The 26,823-nt window shown below is 39.4% G+C and overlaps 1 pseudogene; it reads left to right on the plus strand.

Annotated features, from left to right (window-relative positions):
- The first annotated feature begins 17,784 nt into the window (after positions 1–17,784).
- Positions 17,785–18,716, plus strand: LOC139942661 (uncharacterized; annotated as a pseudogene).
- The last annotated feature ends 8,107 nt before the right edge of the window (positions 18,717–26,823 follow it).

Raw genomic sequence — 26,823 nt, forward strand, 5'->3', positions numbered from 1 at the left:
AGCATTCTGAAAAATCAGGGTATAAACGGGGATTATGAAGACAAAGTTAGGGGTGGGGGTGGAGGTAATGGAAATGGCTTAACACAAGATGTGGGAAACACAAAGGATAGAACAGAAAGTTGAAAGAGTAAATACTAATAAAAGTAGGGCAGCTCAAAAAATCAGTTCTGTTAGGGAAACGGGGAAGTCACAGGTCTGTGACTGTTACATACTGTCATTCGACCTCAGTGAGCTTGCTTTCTAATGCAAAAAGGATGATTGTTTCTAGTTCTACAATGGATTGAATGATTGGGGTCGCACTAAATACCGAAAACTCACACGACAAAATCTTTTCAATGCACTTTAACAGAACATTAAATATATGCACAAGAGTGATAGGCACCTAAATCACTTTTAAACTGTTGAAAAAAATTGTATTTTTAAATGTAAATAAAAGGTGTTTTTTCCCCCAAATGTATGTCACAAACGGAAATATCCGCCGTGTTGTTTTTCGACGTACATGGAAGATTCCATTACACCGCAGGGGTGATACAATATGCACGAAGATTATTTATTGTTTTATGTACGTCTCTACTGAGGTGGATGGAGGCAATATCACACGACCCAGATTGGAACATTCAATGCATTTATGGCTACTGAGCCAACATTTAAGGTACAAATTGTATTATTCAGAAATGACTGTTTGGACCGATAACCGATATAAGGGTGGAGAAGTTTGAGACAAAGCTGCAACACTAAAACTAATTGATATTGTTGGCATAGACAAGTACAATTGTTTGTTTCGAGACAACAGAACTCGCAAATCAACAATTCACTTCAAGTTCCGAAGAAATGAAAAGTGCAGGAATTAATTTTGAGCTTGATAACAAAAAAGCTGCACATACGTGTTACCAAAAATATCGCAATTTAGAACGGACATACCAGGATTTATTCCAACATTTTCACACCACATAGGTGAAAAAGAAGAAAAACCTGAATATTATAAGGAAATGAGTTTCCTGTGGTGCGACAAGCACTGGCTGTCGGGCCGGTTGGCAAGGTAGATACTACTCAAAGGGTACAAGTTGAACAAGTTGAAGATACCATGAAGGTAAGAAAAGAAACCTGCCCAAAATTGTTCCACTGAAGGCAAAAACCACCGTTAAAATAAGTCAACTGAAACTCTATAAATTAGGTAAAACATCGAAAGAGATGAAAATTCAGAGGAAACCTTTTTGCAGCACGTAATAACAATTAAGTCAGAGTAAGAATATTGCTGGCTCAAGTAAACTTGATAATTACAGATTACATCTAATTTATTTTAATTTTGCTCGTTTAAGAACAACGAAACCCGTTACACATCAGAAATCCAAGACATTAACACCTACAAACATCGCAACCGTAAGACACTTCTCACTCTCTCCATCCACTTCTACATCGCTAACAGTCTCATTAACAAACGTCAACAAATCCACAACATTATCATTAAAAAACTGTCACACTTCTGTTTTTTCAGAAACCAACCAACAAACAGAACACCTTTTCTACAACGTGCTATCAGACAAATCACACAACCTTAACTTTACATCCATGAACATTCCTAAACGCATCCAGAACATATTCAATAAAACAAATCGCAGCCAAAGACATAAACCCACTCCTTCATAAAAAAAACATGCCTCCAACTTCCCTAATTTCAAACTTAAAAAGAAGTCTCTTCACAAACACTCGCCCCCAACTCTGCAAAAACACACTTTACTATCCATAACACCCTCGAAGAACTCAACAATTCTTCTGACAATAATTTTCACAACTTCGAACAACTACACTCTGTAACCCTACAAATTAGCACAAAAGAACTCGCCAACGACAAAAACATCATCATCAGATTTGCAGACAAAATTATTGGACGATGCATAAATAACACATCTTGGTATATCAATGAATACAACAGACAAACTAACAGTTACACCTACCACCATTTTAAGGCAAATCTAACACATACTATCGCACATTTAATTGAAGCAGCTAAACAAGATTGGCATATCTGTAATATTAAACTGTTTTTATTAAGTTCATTTTACTGTAATTTTCATTTTTATATATATTATACATAGTTGCTAATAACACCTGTTAGTTGCGGCTATCCGCTGTTGGATATCCATTATAAATATTAACAACATTTATACACTCTTTAGCAACATTCCACCTATCGCAAAATCTTATTACAAAGAGATTAACACATTCATACAAACACACAAAGTCCACATTCCATCCACGGACACACTGCCCAAATCACAAATGATCAAATCTTGCCAACACAAACAATGAATCACAATTCAATGGCCGCCCTGTAACCACCGTACAGAGTGGATCACCTCTCCCGTCTCCAGCAAGAACTCATCAACAAAACCAATACTCTCAACATCAGTTACTCGGACGACGTCGCCCTCATTTCTTTCTATTTTGATAGTCTTTAAACCAACATCTTACCATAGTCTTTCCAACATCTTACAAGCCGACATTTACGACACCCTATACAAAGGCACTACCATCTTTAAGTTTGTGCTGTCGCTCTTTAATTTTACAAACACACTATAGGTCAATATCTTTAAACAAACTATTGGGGTATAATTGGGCACAAATTGCTCATCTCATCCCTCGCACATCAATGACACGAGCCTTACAAGATGTACCAGTATCTTTAACCCTATGGTAAAAAGAGAAGGTGCCTAATATTGGTATAATTTCAATGACTTTGACTGCTCATGTTATGTAAGTATGCAATTGAAGTGGTTGTATATACAGTTCAAGGAATTAATTTTAGTGAAGGAGCGAATAATGTTTATATCCAGCTCCCAAGTTGAATTACCATACTTTACATTTAACGAATGACAGCAACTGATTGGAACGCTGGGTGCGGAGTGTGTATAGAGTGCATCAGGATTATATTCGTGAAGTTGATCAGGAATTACTGACGATAAGTCATCTACGATAACTTTCTTCTGTGGGATGCGTTTCGTTGTCACTTGGCCGATCAGACCAGTGCGTGTCTAAAAGTGTTGGAAAGGGATGTTTTTGGCGAAGTTAAGGTGGGAAGAGCGAGTTTGACTGGACCAATCAGTCATCGATGTTGCGAGAAGATGATGAAAGAAAAAAACACCTCTGTTGGACGAATTTGTGTGCTTTCAGATAGGAATAAAGAGACTCCTAGCTAGAACTTTTTTTTATTATTTTAGAGAGAAAATACTTCTCTCTCAAAAAAGACGTTACTGCAGATGGAGTCGTTTCCCACAATGTTTTATACTATCAACAGCTCTCCATAGCTCGTTACCACGTTATCTTTTAAGTTAATATTTGTTTTAAGTAACTAACAAACGTGTACCTTCTCAAAGAATCAATGACATCCTTGGAATGACCGCGTAAGGATGTTTTACGCATTTAATGAAAAGCAGAGTTTCAACCCTCGGCATTCTTCAGTTCAGAACAATGGTTGACAAAAGAGAAGCCCCTAGGCACATCAGACCAGTGCAATCATAATCCCAAGATATTATATGACTTAACTCGAAGATCATAAACATACACAAACAACCCCTCTCATACGGAAATTAAGTGCATACAATTAAACTCACGACATGTGCCATCATTTTCTAAAAGGAAACAAATTGTAACACATTTCACGCGCCCAACCTAAATAAAAATTAAAATAATCTGCAAGGTGTTACAGTGTAATACATTGATTGAACATGAAGGTAAAATGTAATACTTTGCATCAATTTGTTTCCAACTGTGCGCATGCGCGATTCTTGTACAGCCGGCGTTTTGTTTTTCTCCTATAGACTATAGCTAGCTAGATAAGACGAACCTTTATCATAAAATTTGGGGTGGGGGCGGAAGTGGTTTTGCCCAGTCATTTGCTAGCGCGGTTTGGGTACAGTTCAGCTTAAAACTAGGTGATGACGATCAAAAAAGAAAACATGAATACCGCTGAAATGCTCTCTTTAACAGCACTGAAAATATGTTATAGTAAGAGTATTTTCAATTGTTACGCTGGTTAGTTTTACAAAAAATGCTTAACAATTTAACGAAATGTTCGTGTAAGCATGGGTCCAGGTGTAAGTTTCATTACACAACGTCGCCCCTGAACTTGCTACAAACATCGACATACTGTGAAAAAAACTATCGTCCTCCTCTGATTTTTTTTTACTGAATGTTATGATAAGGAATCGGATCTTTCATTCCTGAAAGATTAAGCCATTATACACTTTCAGAAAGGAAAAAAAAAGTTCACAGGTTTTAAAATAAACTTACTGGATTTACAGAAGGTGAAAGACTTCTCTTGAAACATTATTCCATGAAATGCTTTACCTTTTTGAGAAAACATTAAAACAATTGTCAGTTCTCAACATCGAGAATTACGGATTTATAGTAAACACATGTCATGACGCAGCGAAACGTGCGGAAGCAAGGGTGGGTTTTCCCATTACTTTCTCCCGACTCCGATGACCGATTGAGCCTAAACTTTCACAGGTTTGTTATTTTGTATAGAAGTTGTGATACACGAAGTGTTGGCCTTGGACCATGCTGTTTATCGAAAGTGTCCACTGGTTTTGAAGGGACACACCGGCTGAATTGGGCTAGTTGGGCTACAAAATAGACTAAGATATGACTCCAGTGGTCTTCCAGGAATAAAGAACAGTCATTATAAAAAAGTCATCAAATTTAGCCGGTTTTGAGCATTTTAAGCACAAAACGAAGGTGATTATTCTCACCAAAAAGTGGTACAAACAATCACGTGAACTTCCATCCAGGCTTGTTTTACCTCCAGCCGTCTAAAAGTAATTTACAAACCAAGTTTAAATCTTTTTTATATACAAAATTATTAACAAGTAATTGACGAAAAAGATCTTGTGTTGAAAGTGTCGCTACAAAAACTAAATGTAAACAATGGTGAAAAATCTAACGTAAGATTTGCATTCAAAGAGTCTGTGTAACGGAAGCTTGTTATAATTATGGACTCACGGCGTTGAGCAATCGGATCGTAAGCCTTGGGGCATATCACGTACCGCACATGCCGTGTCTCGTGGGGGCTTGATTGGGAGCCAGACATCAAAGTACATGTTTGTAATCGTGGGTTTGTCAGTTGGTACACCTCGTGTCGATTCCGTTATTTGTTATGATCGCAACGTTCCAAAAAAATGGTCAGTTTTATTTGATGGCTCCTAATTTCTTGTTTTTATGAGTTTTCAGGTGATTAAAACAGATTTATGATGTCAAAACGTGGGAATACCGCATTTTGTTATATTGACAGTGTTATTGTGTGAGTAGCTTAAAAAATGCTTTAAAAAGAAGAAAAAAAGGATAACATAAAACGGAGCCCCCGATTGTAAAAAGAACAGGTGAATAAGAATTTTGTGTAAAAGGTTGAAACAAAAATAATAAAACAAAATTCCCTCAAAGCATTATTTTGTGAAAAAATTTTTTTTTTTGTTTTTCTTTCTGTGAATGAAGTGTTATTTTTTGAGATTGTTGAGGTATTATTTGGTTACATTCCAAGCTTACGTAGATACTCAGTTACACTTATACTCAGCTACGCTTATGTCTCTTCAAGTTACGCTATAGGTACTTTTTCAAGCCAGAGTCAAGCTATGCTTACGTTCCATACGCAGCTACGTTTACGTTCCAACATACCCAGCTACGCCTACCTTCCGAGATATGCTTGGGTTTCAAGCTACGCTTACATCCCAAGTTTTATACACAGCTATGTTTTCGTTCCAAGATACCCAGCTACGCTTACGTTCCAAAAGTTATAGTTATGTCAAGATCTTTTATCGTGAATAACAGGGCCCTGGCCCATTGATCAGTTTCATCTGTAAACCAGAAAATACTGCTTCCAAAATTTCTTTACTATTTAAAAGTTTAGCTGGGCACCAGCCCACAAGTTTTCAAATATAATTAAAATTTGACTGGTAATCAGTTTCTGCTATACAATACTATTTTGTGCTAAGCAAATTGTTGTGCCACTATGAAGGTATTATGAAATTTGGCCCTGGCACGTCAGGAGCATGTAACGCCACGATCGCATTCCAAACTGCATCATGGCCTTGCGGTAGTAGGCCTAGTTTGTTTGTGCCAGGAATGCTTTATTTACTTTTCATTGTCCCATTATATTCTGTGTTAGTTTCTTTGTGTTCTTCGTGACGAAGATCTACCTCCATCGTCGAAGGATTTGCCTGATCCGTATATGCTGGTTGTTTATAATACATGGATAGACGGTGGTAAAACGTTGCTATAAACAAAGCACCAGTCTACTTACAACATTGTGCGACAGTTGCAACGGCTGAAAACAGGTATATGGTGGCCTTTTACTGCATTGTTTTTTTTTTTTTAAGATTTTTCGCTAATCACGTGACATTTTGATAAATTCTTTTTACAGCAACCATCTAATAAAACATAATTTATGATTCTACACCCATAAATTGCGTAAATGGTGAGCCGGTGTGTCCCTTTAAAGGACCTTTGTTGTTTTTAGAACTGCACCATGATCGATCAACGTCCCCCGGCAATGATTACAACAATACCAGTGCGAACGACTTTTGGTTTGTGCCGGCCATTATTCTGGAATCTCACGACAACGTCACTTAATTTCTTAATTATGAAGTAGGCCCCCTCATTTTTCTTGGTTGTAGTCATAGTTGAACCTCAACATTACTGCCAGCCAATATCTGTATTTGTTTGCTTATTGGTGCTTGCATTCTACGAAAGACACAGCTATGACTCATTCACCATCGAAGATATCTTAAATGCCCTGTTTCTTACTGTGACAACTCCCCACCCAGCAAACACGTAACGTCATCGTAACGTTACTTGTTCACCATCGAAGATATCTGAAATGCCCTGTTTCTTACTATGACAACTCCCCACAGCCACTTCATTTGGAATTTGTGATCTTTGGTGACATTGCTGTAAATTCCGGCCCTGAAGCTGAAAATAACTCAAACTCGGCAGAAGCTAGTCCACACTCTGCAAATTCCTACTCGAAAAACATGCTTCTCACTCTCCGTTATACCCCATCCACTAGTGCTACAACTCTGCTGCCTTCCTGTATGTTGTAACGCGTCGCAGTCTAAGGACTTTTTCGTCACACTACCCCTCCCTTAAAGAGATGTGACCCACATCTAAAAAGATTTCAAAATTTTAACAAAACTTACTTTTAAACAAAAGGCTTCCTCTAACACGATTGCCATTTATCCACAGAAACGTTTCCTCTCATTTCTTATTGGACACAACTCAATTTCCTGGGTGCAAACAAAACCCTTTGAATTTCACATCACTCTAAAATTTACACTAATTCTAATTCCATAGAAGAATAGTGAAAAAAAACATTGTCTTCTCCAATAAACTTACCTAATAAAAAAAAAAAAACTTCAATTTTTGGAATTCCTTTCGATCGCTGTGCTGATGGAAAGTGAACAATTTACAGTTTCAAGAATTTAATTTGCAATCATTTTTTTAACAGTACCTCACAGGTAAACTATTAGTCACATTCGGAAATCTCACTTCACAGGAATTGACTGGTTCTTTAACAAAAGGTTTCAACCTATCATAGTGTGCTTTACGCCCTTTGACCTCTAATTTCCAAAACAACACATCGTACAACGCCGTGCTACTTCGTGAACACAAAAATGCCACGTTTGTGCCAAAATTGTGTTACTAAAAGTGTAGAAAGTGAAGCTGTCTGAGATTAAAACTGTTCGTAGTTGTAGATCTTCATGCAATATCAAAAGCAACGTAAAAAAAAATTGTTTAAAAAAAATCCTTAAGCGCGTAGAGTGCTCCTTCGTGAAAACGCTGACAATATGGTTGACGGTTTTGTGGAGCCCGTCCGACTTTGGGTTGTAAGGTGTAGTTCGCATGCCCAGCATGCTTAAAACACGACACATCTCCCGAAATACTTGTGATTCGAAGTTGCATTGGTACCCAGATCCGTATGAAGCACTCTTGGCCCCAAACCTCCACAATACACAAACAGATAAGTGAGTGGAAGTTTTCCAATGGTTAAATCCAACAGTTCTGCCACTTTCTCTGCAGGTTTAGATCCTGACTATTTGTAAAAAAGAAGAAAACAAAAACAGAACTTTTCAGATAACGGTAAAAGAAAAAAGGAAGTTTTAGAACACATTGTACAAATTAATTACCAAATAAATATAGTTACAAATGCAAAGAATTTAACAACATACCCAAGAAAAATGTAATTGCAGCTGTGCGACGTTTTTCTTCTGCTGTATTTTCTGTTTGAACATTTACACGTTTGCTTGCTCCTTTGGATAAAATCCACATACTTGATAAACATTTAATATTCAGTACCCGAGGCGTTTCGTTTAAGGTATGAACTGCACCACTTTCCTCCAGCTTCATGTGGCATGCATTATGTAACATAATTTTACCTTTTGTCCGATTTCCAGTTGAGCAGGTCTCGGTAACGTTTAAGATGTAACCATATAATTTTACCTTTTGTCCGATTTCCAGTTGAGCAGGTCTCGGTAACGTTTAAGATGTGGAGGCATACTTCATTTTTGTTTGAATTTAAAGCAGCTCTTACTTAAGGATACTTGTCAAACATCGTTGTTAAAATCAACAGTTACTTATTTATCATAACGGTGTTGTCTAACTTGGCATTTAGACCTTTAATTGCATCTGGGAATTGTATACAGGCCTTGGTTTAACTTTCTGAGGAGAAACATTTCGTTCTTTTGTCAGCGTTTTTTCTCATGACTTATTTTGTGGGATTTGACTTTCGTTCTAGAGGTGATTTACCTTTGTTGCTCTTTGCTGTTCTTTAGATGTACGCTCAGGTTTTCCTTTTTGGGTTTTGGGGGTTTGTTTTGTTTGTGATTTATTTGCCGACATTGGTATGGAGATTTGAGGGTCGTCCTTAAAATATTATGCGTTTTGTTGCACCTTGCTGGCTATCAGGCCTAGATCTACGTCTCCATTGGACTTTCTCAGTTCTGGGGGTTCCTTGTGTGTGCAACAGTGTGTTGTGACATGCATGCACCAGAAAACCACACACACAACATAAGATATGCACGTCGTGGACGTGTCAGTTCTCTACAGCCGTTTTCTCTACAGAGCTAGGACTTATGATTATTTCGACGGGTATGCATTAAGTACTTCGTGATACAAGTTTTCAAACTGTAATATTCGTTCCCTGTTTGAATTTGCGAGGGTTCCTGAAATCAGCAAAAGAACATTAAGAATTGTTCTTCACCCGACACTGTTGCTACGTACGGATTCTGAAGCTTTAAACCCAACTTTATCATAAATAGGAACAGGATTCGTCATTTTTATCATCATGCAGGCAGGTAAATGTTTTTTGACAACTGTGGGAAAGGGTTTCGTTTTCAGTTTATGTAATTATTCTAATTACCTGCAACTTTGAAGAATCCCTGCTTCAGGGATTTGATGCTTTCTTCATCTTGTGGATTGGGGAACTGTATGGTGGCTCTCCAAGCGGTTGGTGGGCTCACACCCGAGGAGCAGTGTTGCAAGAATGAATGTACAGTTGCTTTTACACGAATAATGGAAGGATGTGTGTTTGTAATACTATAAGCATCAAGTTGTACACGTGGTATTGTATTCTTACTACTTTAAAGAAATTGTAAAACATATTACCGGCGACGCTTAGTGCATCGCCAGAGTGGGGGAGGGGGGTCGTGCATTCCTGCAATATATCAGACACTATTATATTCTGTTCATGATTAGTGTCTTTTAAGGTTTATTTCAACGGACAAATTATATTGAATGGTCACAGCAAAACAGTTAGAAACTAATACATGTAGTTAGAACCCGGGAGGCTAAACATGTTTTTGTTGAACCCGGCCTAACTATGCCCTACTACTAAATACACAATAACAAAGATAATACTTGTCGGCAAAATGTTATGAAACGTCTTAAAATAAAAGGTAGACTTCAGTAGGCTATCTCTCTTTTTCAAAAAACGTGACTCTGCAAAGAGCCGTTGGTTTTATGATCACGTGTGACTCTCCCCGTTATCTGAGCATGATGTGTGACCGATGTGTGCATCACCACATAACTGGTGTTTGTTCTAGTAGCCAGACGCACGTCCTTCTCTCTCCACGACTGCTGGGAATACCTTTCGAAGGTGCCTGATGTATTTTTGGCATTTCTGCTTCGTCAAACTCTGGGACCAGTAGTCCTGGATGCCTTGAACAAACTCATCCTTCGTAGACGGCTTCACATGTTTCCTCAAGTAGTCTTTCAATTCCGCCCAAAGGTTTTTGATGGAATTCATGTCTGGAGACTCGGGGGGCGTGGTCCACCAGTTTTTGTTGAGCTTGGTCAAGTAGGCTTTTGTGTTGTGGATTGTTTTCTTGCTGAAAGCGATGCGCTGCGCCAAAACGTCTGGACAAAAACGGTTTAACCCAAGTGCGCAAAATTGTGTTTGCATAATAATCTGCGCGCATTATTCCATCGAAAGTGCCTATGCCAGTTGCTACCCTCGAAGGGAAATCCCAGCCCATACATGGACTTTTAATGGATGCTTAGGTTTTCCCTTGAGGACAGGTGGCGTACCCACTTTACGGAATGCCTTTTTAGCGTGCCGCTCAATTTGGATTGAACTTTTCATCTGTCCAGACGACATCATCGAATGTGTCAGCATTTGCCAGACACCACTGTGCGAACTCTAATCGCTTGGGCCTGTTAGCAATGTTGAGCAGTTTGCAGTACCAATCTCCTTCCTGAACCCATCGAAGTTTCTTCCTAGCGCGGCTTATTGTTGACAGCGGAATAACATTACCCGTAGCACGAGTGATGCTATTCTTCAAGTCAGTTGCATTAAGCTCGGCATTTTGCGCTAACGCGCCATCGATGATGTTTTTTACTTGCAGTGCATTTTTGTTGCTGTGTCAGGCTGTAGGCTTGTCATCGCGAACCTTCTCCAATTTTTTAAAGGCCACTCAAAGAAACTGTTACACCGTCTTCCGTCAGAACAGTTGAACATATGAGACCCTGACGCATGACACGAGAATTCATGGTGATGATGCAGTGACGGACGTACGTGCTGTAGCATAACGCATTGATCGGATGGATGTTGTTAAGATGAAAATCCCCCGCCGCGCGCCCTTGCTCTTTTATACACGTTTCACTCTTCATGTGGAATAATTAATTTATGGCGTGGAATCCATTAATTTATCGCGCATGGTTGTCATTAAGCTCAATAGTGTCTTATCGCATGGGAATTACTAGGTTATGCAATGTAAATAAAAACATATACATCACAATATTATCACTGGAACGTAGCCCTGTCTAGACATGACAGAAATCCCATTTTCTATACTTCAGTGACACATGGAAACGTGGAAAAATATTTATTTCTCGAAAACAATGGCACTTCAGAGGGAGCCGTTTCTCAAAATGTTTTAAACCATCAACCTCTCCCCATGATCGTCACCAAGAGAGGTTTAACGCTAATAATTATTTTGAGTAATTACCAATAGTCAATGCGTTTGCAACAAGTCAATGCGTTTGCAGCATACTTTCCACTCGTCATTCTTGAGCAGATGCTATCTTAAAAAAGTCCAACCGGATCCGCTCGAGTCTGACGAAGTCAAGCTGGCCTCGAACTTGACCCGTTGCCCACGCCGTCTATTATTTTCTCCCACCCCAAACAATGTTCCCTGATCCCTGATTTCAGCCTCCGTTAAAACCCTCCGGATCAGCTGTACCGCAAAGTTTTTGTTAGATTCTTGGTAGATTCTAGCCATTTCCACCATGTTGTTGTTGTCAAAGACAGCTGCCTGGAGAGGGGGACGATGTTGGTATTGGACGTCCAGTCGTGCATTTTGGAGCTGTCCAAGGACCCTCAGCAGGCCCTGAAACCTCCCTAGTTGTTGGCCGACAAGAAGTTGATGAAGCACATCAACTTCTTGCGGCCCTTCCCCCCAACTCTCACCTCCTCCCTCACTTCTTCCCTCTCCACCCCATTTTCCTCGTTTTTTAGGGTACTAGGCTTTATTGCAAACTTAAACCGAGACGAGACAGCTTCAGCTTCTTTTTCACTTAGACATCTCCTCCTTGTCCGTCTTCCTATCCTATCAACTTAGATTTAACTTATACATTTAATAATTAATCAGCATGTACAATGTTATTCCAGAGCTGATAATTTTTAAGTACGTGCTAAAATTATTTTCATATCAGTGACACTAAAAATATTTTCAGGAAATTGTTTAAGTAGTATCATCATCCAAACCCATGCAATTTAAAAGGTTCTCGACACCATTGGTAATTACATTTTTGGGGCAAAATTTTACTTGGCAATGAGCAATGGAGAGCTGTTTGGAGTATAAAACATTGTCAGAAACGGTTACTTTTAAAGTAACGTGTTTTTTAAAAGAATTTATGTTTCACTTAAACAATTTTACGCACGAAATAAGCATACACATTTGAATTTATTTGCATTTGTTGTTTGCAAACAAGTTTGCATTACCAAGAATGTTGACGTCGACATGGTGGGGAATGGCTAGTGTCCTTGTACCTAAACAAAAAAATTACATTGTTAAGTTGTTTACGAACAAATCAATGCGTTGCAGAATACTCTCCAATCGGCATCCTTGAGCACATCTGGTGTTTGGCCACGAACTGCCCCCGTTGCCCACCTCGTCTATTATTTTCCCCCACCCCAAACCATGTTCTGTGATCCCTGATTTCAGCCTCCGTAAAGACCATCCTGGCCAGGTGACCGCAAAGTTCCTGTTGAAGCTACTTGCCGGTGCCCTCTAGCCAACTCCACCATGTTGTTGTCAAAGACAGCTGCCTGGAGAGGGGGACGAGGTTTTTCTTGAACGTCCAGTCGTGCATTCTGGAGCTGTCCAAGGACCCTCTCCAGGCCCTGTAATATTCTGTCTGTTCCTCCCCTCCTTGTCTTTTTTTCTTGAGGGAGAAAAAACTGGGGATTAAAAAATTAGGATGAAAGCCGATTCGCTACTTCTGATCATACCATCAAGTTAATTGTTATGGGGGGACTACTTTTCGTATAATGGCGTAGTAATATTATGAATACTAATTAAGTACGGGATAGTACTTATACCAGGGCGCAGCCTATGATCGCCAGTAGCCGTTAGCCTGGTCTAGGAGGTTGGAGTCTCCGTCTTTAATTAACCTAAGTTTCGTAAGTTAAGTTATTAAATAAAGCTATTGTGTTCTCTAATGAGAAGTCTCACAAGCCTGTTTTATTTGAAGTTTGTGTACTAGTATCCCGGTAGGCTGACAAAGCCATAATACACTTGTCTTTTATTTTTCTGTTATTGAACCTTGTGTCACTATTGGCTATCCAGGGTTCTTGATTCCTCTTCTCGATCCTCCTCTAGTAGTTCCCCCTCACCTTGGTCCTCTGTCGGTCACTCTTCTCCATCTTCCTCTCCCAGTTCCTCCTTGCCTTTTTCTTCTCTTGATTCCTCTTTCATTTCCTCCTCTACCCAATCTCGTCTGTTGTGACGGGAGGGATAAACGGGGGATGACTTGACCATGGAGGAAGGGATACTATGGTGTTGTATGTCGTAAGGATAAATAAAGAAAAAAACTACTTTTGTGAGACCTGATAAAATTTGTGTACACTTTCGCCCACCAAATCAAAAACAACTAAATACCAACAACCCTTGTGTGCTAACACTCAAATTTTAAACCAACGCATGACACAAAAATAGCAAATATGTAAAAAATAATCTATATTTCGTTGAAACACCACAAACGGTAAATGTTAACGTGTATAGCCACAATTCTTGTCTCCAATTATTCAAATTTACACGAATGCGACGGTGCAGAGTGGCGGTACCACATCTTCTGTACAAAAGAATCTAATTGGGCTAACTAATTGGCTGGCACTTTTTATTTTATTTCGAGAGAGAGTTAGGAATTGGTTTAAAATACTCACCTTTTTAAGAAACTAGGCTTCCTCGCAAACTTATTTCGAGAGAGAGTTAGGAAATGGTTTTAAAATACTCACCTTTTTAAGGGGACTAGGCTTCCTCGTAAACTTAAACCGAGACGAGACAGCTTCAACATCTTTTTCACCTTGTCATTTCCTCTTTGTCCATCTTTCTTATCCTACTTGCGTGGTCTCCGTGATGTCCACATCATTTAAACTGAAAAGCACGAATGAGATTCAAATAACTTGAAAAGTAAAAGCAGGTGCTCTCGAACATCAGGGCATTTCATTTTTTTTTATCATAAATTATGATACTGCCAGCGAGCTTAGTTTTGCAAACGGTATCGGGGATAACTTAACACAAAAATTACTGGCTGCTTTTGACAAATTTGAGAAAGGGTAAGAAAAATGTTCAAAGAAATCACCTCTTAGGCACACTCGCATCCACACGTTTTGCCTTTGCTCGGTTACCAAATATTGGGATTTTACCCGAGTTAACATGAAATAATTACTAAAAATTAGCTTCACAGAGTCACAGAGTTGGTCTTAATATTACTGGTATTGTCAGTGTTACCTTTTTTCAACCCTTCAAGATGGTGAATATTTTATCTTCAAAAGAAATGAGGAACGTAAACGAGTAACGTACTGTAACAGGGCTGCAAACCGCTTGTTCAAGTAGAAGACTTAGCAAGAATGTACTCTCAGAGATCAAGTTACTCGTCCAATGATAACACTTTTATTTAGTCTCAGATATCTTCACTATTTCTGTATAATATATGTGTGAAATGTACGTAAAGTAAAGCCTCTGTGGTCGACGATGAGTCGCAGCGTCAATGTGCATCTGCAATCGAACATTTGCTGGTTGTAAGACGCGCTCCTAGAGCAGTCTACCCGCTGCCCACTGGGTTAAAACAAGTCACAATCTGAACACCAAGCTGAAATCTGGCTCGTCTTTTATAGCTTTTAGGGTGCGCAAACAACGCAAGAAGCTAGCGTCTCACAACAAAATGCCTCTTGCACTACTCTGATTGGTCATTAAACACAAGCGCAATGATTATTCTGAGTCATTTACATTGAAATATAACATTGAACTTGTACTTTACTCTTTCCTAAAATCTCGTAAATAAAGTTTATGAAGTAATTAAGTGTGCTGACTGGAATTTATTTGTAACCGTGTATTTTCGTTACACTCTGCCGGACTTAAAACAGAAATGCGGCCTTGCATTTACATGTAACTGAATTTGAGTCTAATCGATTTCAGTCAAACTTATAAATTAAGCTTGTCCAATCTTCCTATTCTGAATAAGTATTTAAATCAAATGTATATCATTAATTTGTGGCCGACTTCAGTGAAAAATAGCAAACGTTTTCTGTCTCAAAAAATCTGCTTTTAACAATTCCTCATTCCATAAGTTCAAACTTATTTTATCACCGACTGTACCAGGCAGTTTCACATTCACTCAAAGAAAATTCCGATTCCATTAAACCACTAGATCGGTAGATCATACCTGGTGACTGAACAAATTTAGAATATTCAACCATTTCAATTTAGTCATCTAATTCTAATCTAGTTTAGTCATAACATGTAAAATTAAATAATTGTATTGTTGTAATTTTGTATAAACATCAATCAATTCACAATCTTTTGCTCTACTAAAAATAACAGCAAGATACAAATGTCACAAAATAAAGTTGTGTCCATAGTAGACACATGTCATTCCCTTTGACGTTGCTTCAACATCAATAACAAATTTTACAATCAAACAGCGATGTTTCTTACCGCAACTCTTGTGTGCACGACGGACCTAATGCACGGCCATTTAACAGTTTTCGCGCCCCTACGCTAGAGGGCGCTACAATCCTTTATCGCTCCTGGTGCCGCATCGCGTCCGGAAGCGGCACAGTCCCTACTTCACAGTGTGTCCACTTATACAGATGTGCTGTGTAGCTGATCTACGGCACCGCTCGACTGCACGGTGATAGCCAAGTTGGCAATTCCGAATTAGCGAGTTCGTCGTTTCTATAATGCATTTTAACAGTGATGGATAAATTGTGATAGCACATAACCTATTAGCCCTATGGCAGCTAGAAATAATAATTATACAACTGCGTTTTTTTCTAAAATAATGTACTGCTTTCAGAAACTATGAAACACTGCAACAATTTTAGATTTCAAAGTTAGATTAAAATGAGTTTGTTAATCTGTTTCAAACAAGCTCAATCATTTTAAAACAAGCTTAACCATATGCCATGCGTCAATCGTATTGTTCCTGGGTCCACATGACAATAAGAGTAAGATTTGATTACCTGGAATGATAGAACATCCCAACGTTGTCGCATTTTGTCTGTTTTGTGTATGTCCCATCGAGTACCACTCCATGACAGCATCAGTTTATTCACAAAGCAACGTGTGAGAAGCTAGGCTATTGCTATACGGTGGTAGAAATTGCCCCGGTCGATAAACCATTGCATCAAGGACGAGAACAGATTATTTTACAAGTTGTTGTGGTTGAAAACTTCTGTGAGAAATCAAGGTTGAAAATTCATGCTTGAACTTAAAACAAAAATGCTGGATGTTGTTTCTGTTTACACTGTTCCTAAGCCGCCACTTGTTCAGCATTTATTACTAGCACTTTCTGCACTGCATGAACATAAGGTCTTTAGTATTATTTATCAGCTTTTGTCCAAAATTAAAACTTCAATGATTCCAGACACAAACACTGGGCATAGTATAATAAGTATTTCATGCTGGTTTACAAATAAATACTATCAATTAAGTAACACACTGTGTTTCTGGTAGAGTGCTCCTATTTGTGTGTGTGCAAGATTTGATCACTTTAATACCAGCTTTTACTATTTACACACGTTTCAATCTTAAAGACTTGGCCAAAGAAAACATCTCAAGTTTACCAGTAGAGTAATAATACAAAGTCACAGTCACATGTGTGTTAAATGTTAGATATCCAAGCAAAAGTATCAAAAAAGATTTGGCCAAAAAGCAAACAATAGAGGTGCAATATATCTGTCCCAATCGCTTGGTCTATCGGCAAAAAGGCGTTTCAACATCTGTTTGAGAGGCGTTAAATCGTTCGCCTAAACTGTTCAAGCTTGGATGGTACAGAGTAGTGGTTAATTGTCGAATAGATAGAAGTCTACCGAGTTCTTTCAAGCATTTAAAAGCCTTACAATCATTGAATGTTTTCAATCCTTCACATCTACATACACAACTTCACAAACTACAGACAATTCAAAAGAACTGTAAAACACCCACAACACAAACAAAATATATTAATTTGAGGAAAACCAAGACTGGAAGATTCAGATCAGTAATATAGGACCCGGTGTCTTCTTTATACTGTTTCTTGCTGAAGTAAGAAATGGTTTCTTACTGCTTCTACTGAAGTAAGAAATGAGCATGATTTTTTCTCTGAAACTTCTGTTAAGAATTATTTGCAAAATTCTAAGTTGATAAAACAATTTTGTATTTCAGGTCTATAATACGATTTTTATATAATTCTGACTCCATTAACAAAATCTTATAAGATCTTATAAGTTGAAATCTTACGGCCTACTAAGGATCCCATGTAGGATCCCATGGAGGATCACATGGGGGACCCATGGGGTCCCATGTAGGATCCCATTAACCCCAATGGGAACGCTTCATACCCCATGGTGTTCCCATGGGACCCAATAGTAACCCTGATGACTCAATAAGACACAAACATGAACCCATGGTTTTCACATGGGAACCCCATGGGAACAACCGAGACCAAAGAGAACAAATCAGAATCCCATGGGGTTCCTATGGCCTTCACATGGGATCCCATGGGACCCCATGGTCTTATCGATGAGACAACATGGGAACAAATCAGAATCCCATGGGCCTTCACATGGGACCCCTCGGGATCCCATGGTCTTATCGATGGGATACCATGGAGTTCACATGGGATCCCATGAGCTCCAATGGGAATCCCATGAGAATCCCATGGGACTTTTTTGTAAGGGTATGGTTCTCATTTCGTGCAGGAAGAATATATTATGTATCCAGGCTCAAGTCAGCATGTCATTCTGACTCTAAATTCTCAACTAAAGCCACTGAATATTGTCTAAAATATGAAAGCGAAGTACGGTAATAAAAGTATAAAAATAACATGGAACAAAGTCACACCGATTTCGTCATCGGAAGATCACGATTTGTCATTTATCTTTAAGTACCTTACATTGGTGCATCCCCTGTCCGCCCAGTCAGCTGTTTGTGTTCTTGATATGGATGTGTTAAAGTAAAGTATCCATTCAGCCAGACAAAAAAAGGATGTCATTATCTCAACAATGGTTTCTGTCCCGAACTTTCAGACAATGGTCATCCAAAATTAAAGACAACCCATGACTATTACTATTAGCTTCAGTCACAAATTAACAGCACAAATACAGAGTATTGTGATTTTGTTGTGTGGACTGACAAAGACTTTTGCTGTGATACATTTTAGCAGGTCAAGATTTCTTTAAAGTTTGCATGCAGAAAGCATATTTTTCTTACTAGCATTACTTGCCAGAACTCTTCGCAAGGCCAACTCTTCACCAGCAACTGTGGTGCATGCATTGAATTGAGATACTATATGCTACCGAAACAGAGGTAATGACATGTAGAAGTGCCCATTATGTTATCTTCCATGAGAAATGCTTGCGATTCACGAACTTAAATCTCACTTAACAACAGAAGAAACTCAAAATCTGGTACTGTCATCACAGTGTCTGGCTTCATGCTTCTAAGCGTGTTATTGAGGAATGATACATTTGTTTCTTCTAATTGCTTACTAATCTGCCTGGCTTTAAATCTCTAAGAAATGTCATAGAACTGGTGAGCAGAGAACTTTCTTGGACAAACAACTTTTGCTCTATTAGGTTAAGTTACCTCTTTTGACGTACAAATTTGCTTTTAGTGCTACATGGGTAAACCTTTGAACATTTGCTTTTTCGTAGACGATGTCAAGCGAAAGAGGCTGCATGAGGATCGCAGAGGAAGTAGTTGTTTTATCCTTGGGAAAAATTAACAGTAATTTTAACATTGTGCCATGATATCCTGGTACCAAAATGAGTTCAAAGAATGATTGAAAAAATGCACAGTTTGAAGCTTGACCATTGTGCTTAGTTTCTGTTACAACCAAGATTAAAATTGGGGTCTTCATATGATTGTGTGGTTTTGTTCTACTACGACAGCATCTCAGACAGACAAAACTTAAAAGTTGGTTAGTTTTCAGACCGACACTTATCAATGTTTGTTAATTTGTAAACATTCCTGTATCAATTAATCTTTCAAGCAGAAAATGTTGCTGTAAAATGTTCTGCCTATAGCAGCAATAAGCAGGATACAGTCACAAGTAGTACATGTTCAGGCAATGAACCTGTAGACTGATGAACCTTCGGACTATCGCATCAAATGTTTGGGTTAAGAAACCCTATTTCATTTCCGCACTAATAAACCCCCTGTCATGGGAATGTGTGCGTTCGGACTATCGCACCTTCACCCTATTGAACCTTCGGACTAATGGGCCTTCAGACTGTCGGGCGGATACCTAAAGATCCAGGAAGTTCAGAAGAAGACAGTTCAGCTAAAAAGCTCAGGAAACAAATGAAGCACTAGGGAAGTGTTGCATGGCAGCTGCTAGCTAAACATGAGGTGGAAGAAACACCGGGTAATGACAATTCACCAACAGTCTTCTTGTACTTATCGGTATTAGACAACCATGTTTCTGTTAGGGCAACAATAGTCAAATCATGTTCCAATATGTAGTCAGACAAAGCAGCAGTTTTGTTACATACTGACTGCGCATTTAGAAGACAAATGAGTTTGAGTGTTAAGGATAGCATGAGGGGTCGTCGCTATTCTTTTCTCTTTAGAGATAGTAGCAAGTGGGTGGACATGGGTATTTAAAGAGGAAGATCAAAACTAGAACAAAACTAGCACAGACAAAATGAGAAGGCGACCTGCTTAGGTTCACTTCCACTCGTAGCGAACTGGTAAATCCCAGTTACTTTCTCTGGATGCTCGGATGAAGAGAAGGAGAACTTGTACCATGTCTATGTAGCTGCTCCAAAATGCAAACATAGGTTTGGTTCCAGCCTTTGAAACAAATTCTTGATATGACTAAAGCAGACTTTGATACTTTTCATTAGAAAGACTGTCAGGAAAGTTAGTAGGGAAAGAATCACTTAGGCTCGCAAGTTTGTTATCGACTTCAAGTGCCTCGTCTGTTGGTAATGTTGCGATGTATCTCTGGAAACAGAGTCGGTGTAGAGCCTCAAACATTAGCTTGTGGAATCTCACTGTTCAAACGCTAGCATTTGTTTATAGTGGCTGTTACCCAGAACGTGGCTTTTTTGTAACAGCCTTTTACCTGCAGTTTTCTCGGAGGGCAACCGAACAACACATTGTCCAAATATTAAAGCCATTGGACCCTTTCGGTTCAGAAAAAAAATTAAAAGTTCACAGATTTACAAAGAACTTACCTTGAAATATTATTCAATGAAATGCTTTACTTTTAGAGAAAACAGCAAAACAATATAAATTCTCGTTAACGAGAATTACGGATTTAATTTCAACACGTCATGACACGGCGAAACGGGCGGAAACAAGGGTGTGTTTTTCCGTTGTTTTCTCCCGACTCCGATGACCGATTGAGCCTAAATTTTCACCGAATTGTTATTTGATATAGAAGTTGTGGTACACAAAGCGTGGGCCTTGAAGAACACTGTTTACCGAAAGGGTCTAATGGCTTTAATGAAGGTATTTTTTTTATATAAGTGTTAAAAAACACTTATTAAAAAAAGTGCTAATGTGAACTTACTTCTTCGCTTGTTGGGCGATCGGTCAATGCTGTAACAATCCTGGAAGTTAATCGTGAGCACGCTCAATGTAGATGAAACTAAATTTCAAAAAAGTGCTAATGTGAACTTACTTCTTCGCTTGTTGGGCGATCGGTCAATGCTGTCACAATCCTGGAAGTTCATCGTGAGCACGTTCAATGTAGATGAAACTACCACACTGGCAACTCAAATAAATACTTGTTTAACAGACTTGCTCGTAAAAACTGTGGCCGTGTTCAGCAGTATGGGACAGGTGTACTGGAGTAGATAGCAGAGGGAGAAACACAGGTATATAGGTTTTGTGTTTGATACGCCCTAGCAATCTGACGTTGAGACTGGACATCACTATAAATAGTTGCTATAGCGACCGGCAGCATCTTTTGTATGCACTCATTGGCACGTAGGCCTAGCCATAAACAATAAACAACAACGCTTCCAACAAAGTGTCAGCCAGAAGTCTTTCGTCTTCCAGGTCATAAGAGTTTAAGTTTAGTCCATTGCAATGCGAAGCTTTGTCTTTACTTAGCCCCATTCGCGACCAAGTCATATCCCCGCTTAAACCAAATCCGATTCCGTTTTCACCGATCAAGCAACCCATGCAGGCATCAGCACACCCACTGTCAAGGAAACGGCTCTTCAATGAGAACACCTCTCAAGCACGCGGTACTTTGCCTCAAAAACGGGGTAGGAAGCCATTGCATGAAAAACATCCAAACCTCGTCCAGACTGTTAACGAGAGTCTACTTGATCATGGTTTTGCAGCACATCAGAGGAGATCAGAAACTTGGTCATCTGGTGGTGTGACAGCACGGAGATTGACGAGTGAAGTTTTGAATAGGCCTGAAGTTTCCGACCTGCCAAAGTCAATCAGTGAGAGCTCCATCAAACGCTTATTTGTAGCACCCCATAGTAGCCGCAATGCAAGCGTCCGATATCATGGAGTTATTGACGCAAAAATTGGCGTGAAGGCAAATGATGTATCAAAGGAAAACAAAAACTCTTATTTTTGCCGAAGCTCCGTGAATTACGCTCTTGAGATGGCCACTTGTTTTGAAGACGAGGTGTCGGCATGGTCAGTGGACGACAAAAACAAGCTACTTGTAGGAAGGGGTCCATGTGTCGTTAGAAGGATGTCCTTTAAATCTTACTTCATGATAAATGACATGGTACATTATCCAGACCACAGCTTTTCAACTGTGTACAAAATTTTACCAAGCGGGTATATGCAGCTTCTTCACCGGCCATCACCAAAACAGCACGACAATACACTATTTCAAGAATCTCCGTCACCTGGCAACCAGTGTCGGCTACCCACCTCAAAATATCGACATGACAAGCTTGGCCGTCTCCACTTTAAATATCCCAGAACTGGACCACTCTCCATCTATCTCCGGGGCAACAAGTATCACAACGCATCCGTCTATAATCACCACGAAGACCTCAAACAACTAATTCAAAGAGTCAACGAAAAAGACGGGAAGTACGCTGCCGTAATCATATCAGACAATGGGCTAGACTGGAAAAAGCACAGTTTGAAGGTAGTCCAAATGATTGGACGACTTTGGCGAGACTTGAACCTCGACTACTTGTGCATTGTGGCATATTCACCTGGGGAAAGTAGGTTCAACATGGAAGAACATTCATTGACCCCTGACTATGTGGTTAACAGGGCTTCAACTAAAGGTTAGTCTACCCGGGGAGGAAAAGACTCCACAAGAACAAACAAAAGTGACAACAAGAGAGGGAAACCAAAGAGGCCATTGTTCTTGACATGGCGACTGATGACGTCCACCGCTGCCTGGAAAGGAAGAGTTTACGACTCGTTCCCACTGAACTTGGTCCCCGTTCCTTGCCGTTCAACACAGAACACAGACGAGGCCAAAATTTAGGAACTCACCACTGCAAGCCTTCTAAAAATCCAGCGAGATGATACTCTGAGTAGTCTTGCAGAGGAATTTCAATTTTTCTCGTGTCACTCTGCCCAGCGGTCGTTTCAGCTGGAATTTGTGAAGTGTGAGTCCTCTTCCTGTGGCCATTGTTCCAAGAGGCTGATTCGCGCAAAGAAGTTGATAACTTTTTTTACGTGAGTTTGCAGATGGCTACAACTCACGTCGAAACCATCGGAGCAACATCCATATCACTTCATGACATGGCATGAAATGGCTCAAAGGGCGACTGCGGGAACGCTTCAGTTTGCAGACTTCCACGAGGGTCTTGAGTCGACACTTTCAAGCGAACAGCGAAGGTGCAAGCAAGGATGCAAGAAGGTTTTTCAGAGTGCAGCCGACATGGACCGACAAGATCGTCTCGTCCACAAGTTCAAGAAACCCCGAGGAAGGAAAGAAACCTTCTCTCAAACAAACCAAATGGCTCTTCTCAGAGCCACACACATTCAAAAAAGAGATTTAACATGATGCGTCTTTGTAATAAAAAGTGAGTCAACCATTCATTTATAATTTCACAGATTTTTAATATTTATGTTTCACATTTTCCCCAAAATCGGACTCCAAATTTATTTACACTTTTCCAGGAAACAAATTTATATTAAAGCACGAGATTGTCTGATCAACCTTAAACATAGAGAGTTTTATCGTAAACTTAAAAACGGGAAGGGTATAAACAAAATGTTCTGATAATAAGATCCGTAAATTTATTCCAATTGAGCATAAAACAAACAATTGCACACACAAACATTAGGTAGTTTTTAATGCAGTCTTTTTATTAATGCAATGGTATTTCTTCTTCAATGCCAACAGTATGTTTAAAATTAAGAGTATTCAAAATTAAACCTTCTGACGAGGACGTACTGATTACAATCCTATTTGTAGATCACACCCAAATTCAACAACCTGGTCAATACGTTTATTAAAAACATACACATTAGATAGGAAACATTCTTAGTTGGTTACAACCAATCAAAAATTGATTTTGTCTCGAACGCTCAAATGCATGTAAACATGTACATGATGTACCCATGTATGGTACATTGACGTTGCCAGCGCTAGGCGAAGCCAACCAGCAAATGAGGTAAAGTAGAATATCAGGTTATACTTCATCGTTTTTCACGGTTAAAAAAAGTATCTGTGGTATCTTTAGATGAGTATTTCAGAAATGGAAAAAACACAGCGCAAAAATAAAGCGTTAGAACATTTTAGTTTTTAAATTCATATTCATAGTCCACTACCAAACAGTCAAAGCTATAATCCCAACACAATGGACAGCAATCCGATTATAGCCCCTTTGTTTGGGGACGACCAGACAAGCTCAGCGCACTGAAGCGTTTGAAGAACCTATCCCCAATCGTCTCACAACCGCTGCTGAATCGTTTGCTACTGTAATCGCTTGACAATCGTGTGATGGTTGCCGAACCGGCCCTAAATGGAACGTGCGCCTAAGTCTTCCATCTCTGCCCTCACTCCTGCCATAGGGTATGTTCAGACAGCGTGCTAACTTAGACCCGAACCGGTCTAACTTTTACGAGCAGCGGGGGGTGGTCGTAAAAATAAAAACCCACTGCGTTCAGACAGCACAGAGTTAAACCCGATCCGGTTTATCTTCGGTTTTAAGAGGTCAAAGTAGACGCGACCCGTTGCTCTAACATCCGGTTTTGTTCATCAGATTCACGCACCGAGTATGCCGAGATACTGAGTGTCCCATGCCCTGGATGATCAGACAGGGCATAATTATTGGATACAAATGGCTCAATCGAACGCGGTAACAGTTTTACCGTTAGGAGGATATGGGCACTTAAAACAAACATGAACACGACTCGAAATTATTTTTTTAAACAAACAAAATATTGATACAAACCGCCGAGAAAACTCACCAAAATATTGTCCATATTCCATGAAACAGAACACGTTTCATTTTTGTGTTTTGTTTTATACCACTGTTTCCGATTTAATAAATACTTTTAGTTTGTACTTCAATCGATTGGAAGTTGCGATCTCTCAAAAGCTGGTGCCGCGATTTTTATTCTGATTCGTTCATAAACACAACTACACACGTGCAAGTTACGTAAATACATGTACTTTGCAGTATTTTCCCAACTTCCCAACAACGTGGTGATATTGCTGGCGTAGGGAATTTCCCCTACACACAGCCTCGCGCCCACTGCAGTTCATTCTCCAAGATTGAAAGTAATAGAAAGGCACATCCACGGGATCGGTGATGGATAACTATGGGATATCAGAGAGTGATCACTATGGGATGGCAGCGCTGTACATGTGAGAAGCATTACAAAAATGCTTCTTCGCTGCGCTCGTAGTATACGCATGAAAAGCAGTTTCAATTTATTGTAGGACACTCAACAAAAAAAGCTTGGAAAATATAATTTTGTTTCAGAATTTAATAAATCATGGGCGTGGGCCTGTGTTAAACTGCTTACACCGATCGAGAGGGTTTCGCCAATCCGGTAAGCGGCAAGAAAGTAATATAAATACTCGGTGCTTTTCAGCATCAGAGGCAACAGAAACCGTATACAAATACTCCGGGTCCCGGGCGTGTGCATTGAACCACACAATGGGTCGTCCGTTGTGAGTTAAAACCGGATGTCATTCTGTCCACACGCAGTGTTAAAGGAACACGTTGCCTTGGATCGGACGAGTTGGTCAAAACAAAAGCGTTTGTGACCGTTTTTTATAAAATGCATATGGTTGGAAAGATGTTTTAAAAGTAGAATACAATGATCCACACAAGTTTGCCTCGAAATTGCGTGGTTTTCCTTCTACTGTGCGAACTAACATGGTCGGCCATTTATGGGAGTCAAAATTTTGACCCCCATAAATGGCCGACGTGTTAGTCGACGAGGTAAAAGGAAAACCACGCAATTTTGAGGCATGTTTGTGTGGATCATTGTATTCTACTTTTACAACATCTTTCTACCCATATGCATTTTATAAAAAACGGTTACAAACGCTTTTCAAAGACCAACTCGACCGATCCAAGGCAACGTGTTCCTTTAAAAGATAAACCCGAACCGGTTTAGACTTAGACCGCCTCGCTGGACGGTTTAAGTTTTGGGGTTTAAACCCGATCCGGTCTAACTTTATTTGCGTTCACACGCACAAAAGTTGAACCCGAACCGGTCTAAGTGGACTTAGACCAACTTTAGTACGGCGTGTGAACGACCTCATATACATGCATCTGCATGGCCGCCATAATTTTCTGCCAGAACTCCCATAATGCAATGCATAAAATGTCTGTGTTTTCATTTCATCGTGTAAATAACATCTGTAATCTCTTCGCAATGTACAGTCAAAATGAATAGTCTACAACCCCATAATGTTGGACAGTTTAATCCCGTTAAATGTCTGTATTTTCCTTGTATAGTGTACAGACAGACAAGTATTGGCTACAACCTCATAATGTTGAACACTCAGTTGAATCCCGTTCAATGTTCGTATAATATTTGTAATACTTGCACAGTGTACAGACAATTAATATCTTACCCCACTAAATGTCTGAAAACTCTTCACAACGTACAGACTAAGTATGGGCTACAACCCCATAATGTTGAACACTCAGTTAAATCCCGTTCAATGTTCGTATGTTTGTAATACTTGCACAGTGGACAGACAGTTAATATCTACAACCCCATTAAATGTCTGTAAACTCTCTTCACAATGTACAGACAAGTATGGGCCACAACCCCATAATGTTGGACAGTTCCATTAAATGTCTGTGTTTCCATGCACAGTGTACAGACAGTCATTTCCTTCAGCCTGCACTTTTGGACAAATCAACCCATGGTGTACAGACTGGTGTTGTCATGGATCAACCTAGTCTTGGTGCAAGACGTTTCTCGTTTTCAACCGTGTCTCATTCTCAACCAGCCAGTTTTCTGTTGCTAATGCGACTGACCGCTCACCAATAAACTCTACCACTGCGTAGATACTGTGTGAAATACTAAAACAGTCATCTCAAGATACAAGGTTACCATTTTTCAATTTTCTTTGCTTCAATTCAAAGTGCTTTTTCAAGTGACAATTTTTTAAAACCCTGCTTCTCTAAATATATTTAACGGTTGCAAT

This window comes from Asterias amurensis, chromosome 10 (genome assembly GCF_032118995.1).
Source record: "Asterias amurensis chromosome 10, ASM3211899v1".
Classification (NCBI taxonomy): Eukaryota; Metazoa; Echinodermata; class Asteroidea; order Forcipulatida; family Asteriidae; genus Asterias; species Asterias amurensis.